Genomic DNA, 6,528 nt, shown 5'->3' with positions numbered 1-6,528 from the left:
CTAGGTATCTTAATTTTTTTGCCACGATGGTAAATGGGATTGTTTTTTTAGTTTCTCTTTCTGTGAGTTCATCATTGGTATATAAGAATGCCATCGATTTCTTGACGTTAATTTTGTATGCTTCTACTTTGCCAAATTCATTTACTAAGTCTAGTAAATTTTTGATGGATTCTTTGGGGTTTTCTACGTATAGTATCATGTCATCTGCGAATAATGACAGTTTCACTTCATCCTTTCCTATTTGGATCTCTTTTATATTTTACTCCTATCTGATTGCTGTGGCTAAGACTTCCAGTACTATGTTAATAAGAGTGGCGAAAGTGGGCATTCTTGTCTTGTTCCTGTTCTTAAGGAAAATGCTTTTAATTTTTGCCCTTTGAGTATGATGTATGCTGTAGGTCTTTCATATATGGCCTTTATTATGTTGAGATATGATCCCTTTATTCCCAGATTGCTGAGCATTTTTATCAGAAATGGGTGCTGGATTTTGTCGAATGCTTTTTCAGTGTCTATTGATATGATCATATGATTTTTATTCCTCATTTTATTTATGTGGTGTATCACATTGATTGATTTGCGAATATTGTACCAGCCTTGCATCCCTGGGATGAATCCCACTTGGTCATGGTGAATAATTTTTTTGATGTATTGCTGGATCTGATTTGCTATTTTGTTCAGGATTTTGGTATCCACCACGTTCATCAGGGATATCGGCCTGTAGTTTTCTTTCTTTGCAGTGTCTTTTTTCTGGTTTTGGAATTAGAATTATGTTGGCCTCATAAAATGAGTTTGGAAGTCTTCCTTCTTCTTGGATTTTTTGAAATAGTTTGAGGAGAACAGGTATTAGTTCTTCTTTGAATGTTCAGTAAAATTCCCCCGTGAAGCAGTCTGGGCCTGGGCTTTTGTTTGTTGGGAGAGTCTTGATTACATCTTCAATTTCTTCTGTTGTTATTGGTCTGTTCAAGTTTTCTATCTCTTTCCAGTTCAGTTTTGGGAGACTATGCATTTCTAGAAATTTGTCCATTTTGCTTAGAAGGTGGAATTTGTTGCCATATAATTGTTCATAGAATTTGTTAATGATCCTTTGTATTTCTGTGGTGTCAGTTGTTACTTTTCCTCTTTCATTTCTGATTTTGTGTATTTGGGTTCTCTCTCTTTGTTTCTTGGTGAGTCTAGCTAAAAAATATGGAACACTTCACGAATTTATGTTTCACCTTTGCTCAGGGGCCGTGCTAATCTTCTCTGTATTGTTCCAATTTTAGTATATGTGCTGCCAAAGCGAGCACTGTCTTTATCTTTCTTTACTTCCCTCCTTATATTATAAAGTCTGATGGCCAGGAAGCAGTGTTTGTCTAGTTCACCATTATATCCCCAGCGCCTCGCACAGTGTCTCTGATTAATAAATACATGTTGAATAAATAAATTACTCATTAATAAATTGATAAGTGAATAAATGAATGAGGATCTGACCTCCTCCCCAGGCAGCCCACCCTCCTTAGCAAGACTAGTGTCACTTGGGCCCGGCCAGTGTGGCTCAGTGGATTGAGCGTTGTGCCATGGACTGAGAGGTCCCAGTTCGATTCCCGGCCGGGACACATGTCCAGGTTTCGAGCTTGATCCCCAGTAGGGGGCGTGCAGGAGGCAGCTGATGGATGTATCTCACATCGACATTTTCGACTCTCTATTGTTTCCTCTCTCTCTAAAAAAATCTATAAAACATATTTTGAAAAAAATAAAAAGAGCCCAGCCAGTATGTTTCACTGGTTGAGCATTGACCCATGCACCAAGAGGCTGCCAGTTTGATTCCCAATCAGGACACATGCCCAGATTGTGGGCCAGATCCCCATTGGGGGGCATGTAGGCGGCAGCCAATTGATGTTTTCTCTCATCAATGTTTCTCTCTCTCTCTCCCTTCCTCTCTCTCTAGAATCAATAAAGAAAAATAAATAATAAAAAAAGACTAATCTCACTCGGAATAAAACTTAACTTCCTGTTCCTAAGCCTCAATGCCACAGAGAAGGGAGCTCCAGTGTTGTCCAAGTCCTTCCATTTAACGAAGGCCACTCTGTGGCCCTCTTTGACCCCTTCCTCCTCTGACAGGAACGTCCACAGAGGGAGAGCAGTGCTCCCCGCCGGAGGTTTCCTTCTGCGACACGCCTGGCCTTCTCCCGCCCTGCCGACGCGGGAGACCGCACGTCCTGGTGCACACCTGCTGTCCTTCCACTGTCAGGGGTGCCACGCCCCGGGTCAATTGTGTGGTCACTACTTAGGGACCCTGGGGTGTGTGGCCCAGCCACGCCTTGGCTGCCTTCCGCTGGGAGCCCATGACCTGGAGGAGATGTCCATTCTGCTCCGCTGGGAGCCCATGACCTGGAGGAGATGTCCATCCTGCTCCGCTGGGAGCCCATGACCTGGAGGAGGTGTCCATCCTGCTCCGCTGGGAGCCCATGACCTGGAGGAGATGTCCATCCTGCTCCGCTGGGAGCCCATGACCTGGAGGAGATGTCCATCCTGCTTCTCTGGGAGCCCATGACCTGGAGGAGATGTCCATCCTGCTCCGCTGGGAGCCCATGACCTGGAGGAGATGTCCATCCTGCTCCGCTGGGAGCCCATGACCTGGAGGAGATGTCCATCCTGCTCCGCTGGGAGCCCATGACCTGGAGGAGATGTCCATCCTGCTTCTCTGGGAGCCCATGACCTGGAGGAGATGTCCATCCTGCTCCGCTGGGAGCCCATGACCTGGAGGAGATGTCCATCCTGCTCCGCTGGGAGCCCATGACCTGGAGGAGATGTCCATCCTGCTCCGCTGGGAGCCCATGACCTGGAGGAGATGTCCATCCTGCTCTGCTCCTCAGTGACCGACATGGCCCCCGGGCTCCTCCTCACGCGAGGAGGCAGTGTCAGCCCCGGCTGCTGGAGCTGGGTGCGAGTCTCCTGGCCTAGTTCTGTGCGTCATTTGTTTGCAGAAAAGAATCCACACTCTCCAATGCCGGCTTGATCAGCAATAAGTTTACAGTAAGCCGTACAAAGTAGACTTTGTCTGAATTCTCAGTTGGTTCCCACTCAAGCGGGAAAGACGACGCTGTTTACCGACCCTCCTCTCAAACAAGTAACATGTCAGAAAACCAGTCTGGCCTCACTGCCAAGATCATTGGCATCAGTGGACGCCCACTCCAAGGACACCTTGCATTTGGGGCCAGCCTGAAATGACAGCTAAGCACGGTGGCACCGGAGCACTGGGAGGGAGGAGGCTGGCACACAACCAGGCAGCCACGCGAATGTTGGCCACTCGTCTAGTTCATGACCTGTGCTCGGGTCTGCTGTCAGGGCCAACGGTCAAGGACCCGTGACTGATTCTCACCTGTCCTAGCCCCTCGGTTTAAACCACCAGGAACAACTCTGCAGGCGACAGCATCAGAGTGACTTATTTCAGTGGGGGAGACCACTTCCCAGGAGCTGCGGGCATCTCACCGGACGCAGGAGAGTTATTGACAGAACTGGGACAAGGGCAAGGTCTAGGCGCGATTTAAGTGAAGCCGTGTTTCGGTGGCCAAAGCAGAGTAGCTGGTGGAAAGGGACTGAGTCCCGGCAGAGTGGGAAGGACCCAGGTCTGTGTTCTTTGAAGGTACAAAGTGAGGGAGACACAGGTTGTGTCCAGACGCCACTTGAGCGCTGTGCCCAGGGCGGAACCGAGGCCGCCCCTCTGTGTCCCTGTCACATCCTTCAAGCAAAAATGAATGTTTCACTTTGCTGATATAGTTCAAACACCACATTTCTGATAGTCCGTGGTCTTAAAGAACAAAGTCTCTTAGAAACTAAGTCGCCGGGAGAAGGGGACTGTTACGACACTCGTGGCCGGTCCTTGGGAGAAACCTTGTTTCCTGCTCTCGTGCTGCTGGTTCTGGGTCCTGTTAGTGCAGCCGGTGAACGGCTGGGCGGGTTTACTCCCTCGCTGCCCGCGATGTCACCCCAGGGGCTCCCCGCTTACTCCGGAGCGGGAGATGAAGCGTAGGACAGCCCACGAGGCCCCGGAGAGCACAGCACATGGAGCGCAGACCTGCCAGCAGCCAGGGGACTCTCTCTCGGCCTGTGAGACCAGGGACAGGCTCTGAGGCCTTGCCAACCACCAGCTCCTCCGACGCAGCCACAGGTCCGAAGAGATGGCCGGGAGGTGAGCATCACAGAAGGTCTGTCTGCTTCACACTTGCTGTCCCGGCCCTGGATCCGCATGACCTCCCCTTCCCACTCAGGACAGCAAGGGACAAGTGGGGGTGGCATAGTCCTCTCAAGGATCAGGGTCTCCAGGCCTGCCGGCCTCCAGAGGGCCCACCCAGTTCAGGGCCCCTTCCTTCGATGCCCACCTTCTGTCTCCAGCCCCGCTGTGAGGGGCGCAGCCCCAGAACCCGCTGTCCGGTGAGGAGCATCGGTGCCTTCGATAACAGCACAGGCCACAGGCACGGCCGTGAGCTCGGCCTCAGGGCCCAGCCCTGGTGTGGACCAGGGTCTCCGGCTCCTGTGGACGTGGCCCCTGTGCTCCGATGCCTCAGGCTTCCTTTTGGGACCCTTAGCCACAGAAGCTCATGGAGGCTCCTCTCTCGAGGAAGCGGCTTCCTGGTGGGGCTCTGGCTGGGGAAGGGACACGCAGCTCCTGGAGACACCGCAGAACAGTGAAAACCAAGATGTGACATGACAGGAACATTCTGTGGGACTGTCCCGAGCCAGGTCCTGGACTCGGTGCTTTCTGAACCTGGCAGCTGCCTCGGTCGGGAGAGCCCTTCCCCAGGCTGGATGGAGGTGTCTGGTGGAAGGCCCTCGACCTGTGGGTCCCCATCCTCAGAGCCCAGGACAGGCCTCCGGTCCCTGAAGGTGGACTCCAAGTCCTCTGCTAAGAATCCAGAAGAGAGAGGCCTGTTCTCCAGGCGAAAGCCTGGCTGTGCTTTCCCCAGTGCCCAGTCCGTGGGGCGTCCTGGAGGTTTATGAACCCAGTGCCCAGTCCCCGTGGGGCGTCCTGAAGGCTATGAACCCAGTGCCCAGTCCCGTGGGGCGTCCTGAAGGCTATGAGCCCAGTGCCCAGTCCCCGTGGGGCGTCCTGGAGGCTATGAACCCAGTGCCCAGTCCCCGTGGGGCGTCCTGAAGGCTATGAACCCAGTGCCCAGTCCCGTGGGGCGTCCTGAAGGCTATGAGCCCAGTGCCCAGTCCCCGTGGGGTGTCCTGGAGGCTATGAACCCAGTGCCCAGTCCCGTGGGGCGTCCTGAAGGCTATGAACCCAGTGCCCAGTCCCGTGGGGCGTCCTGGAGGTTATGAACCCAGGCTGTCCCCGGGGGGCGTCCTGGATGTTATTAAAGATAGGGACCCTAGAATTCCCTCGCCCGCAGCGATGAAATGGAGGGTGGGTAACATCCCGGAAGGCCGTTAATGGAAGCGCCCCCACTCCGAGTTCCGATATACTCAGGGTGGGTAGGAGACAGCCCCAGAGGCTCTGGCAACTCCACATGGCGAAGCCTGAGGTGGGAAGAAGGCTCAGACTGTGGAGTTTCGCTCCAAGAGGTCAGTAGGTTGAGTGATGAGGCATTCAACCCGGAAAGAGTTTGGGCACAACACGGGTCCCTCTGTGTGCTCAGTGACGGGGGGCAGGGTGACGCTGGTGGCCACACTGCTCAACAGCTACACACCCACCTCCTGAGATCAGAGAGACCAGCTTGCCCCAAGAGTGCAGACAGCCCCCCCCAAAGTGAAGCCAGTGCCCCAACAAGAACTCTGCCTCCAACGTCTCGGCACCAGGCCTGGTAATAAGAAGGGGACACCTTCCTCAGAGCCAAAACGTCATCCCCTGTGCCCCTCACTATTCTGATAAAAATGACGACAATGTTGTGTCGTTTTGACTGGTATGTTGTTAGGGGACCTGATGGATACCCAGTGGGAGAGGTAGGAGAGTATAGCAAAATGGAAAGTCGTGATTGCAGAGAAGGAAAAAATCTGATATGTATATCTAGAAGATTTGATTGTTCTTGTAAATGGGATAGAAAGGGAAATTAGAGCAAGAAGAAGAAAAACCCAGGATCACAGGAAAGGGACTTAGCCAGGAGATGCCTGGAGGTTGCTTTTCTGAATGGATCTGAGGATTCGGCTAAAAGAAGGGAAACGGGGGACCGGGGGTGGGGGGGCATGGGAGCTCTGGGGAAGGTGTGGCTGGACTCTTCAGTTTGCAGGTTTGCATTTTTTTGTTGTTGTTAATCCTCACCTGAGGATATTTTTTCCATTGATATTCAGAGAGAATGGGAGGGAGGGAGGAAGGGAGAGAGGGAGGGAGGGAGAGAAAGAGAGAGAGAAACATTGATGTGAGAGGCACATTGATTGGTTGCCTCCTGCATGCACCCTGACTGGGGGCAGGGAATCGAACCTGCAACCCAGGTACATGGCCTTAACCAGAATCAAAACCGGGACCCTTTGGTATGTAGGCTGACGCTCTAACCACCGAACCACACCAGCCAGGGTGTAGTTTTGCATTTTTAAAATTCTGTCTGATTT

The 6,528-nt window shown here is 52.4% G+C and overlaps 1 non-coding gene across 1 annotated transcript; it reads right to left on the bottom strand.

Annotated features, from left to right (window-relative positions):
• Positions 1-1,179: 1,179 nt before the first annotated feature.
• On the bottom strand, positions 1,180-1,286 carry LOC118631348. The gene has a single exon (XR_004959818.1). It is a non-coding gene; the product is annotated as a U6 spliceosomal RNA (small nuclear RNA).
• Positions 1,287-6,528: the final 5,242 nt, after the last annotated feature.

This window comes from Molossus molossus, unplaced genomic scaffold (assembly GCF_014108415.1).
Source record: "Molossus molossus isolate mMolMol1 unplaced genomic scaffold, mMolMol1.p scaffold_m16_p_15, whole genome shotgun sequence".
In the NCBI taxonomy this organism is placed as follows: domain Eukaryota; kingdom Metazoa; phylum Chordata; class Mammalia; order Chiroptera; family Molossidae; genus Molossus; species Molossus molossus.
The sequence above is the reverse complement of the archived record's forward strand: the minus strand, read 5'-3'. Positions and strand labels throughout refer to the sequence as shown.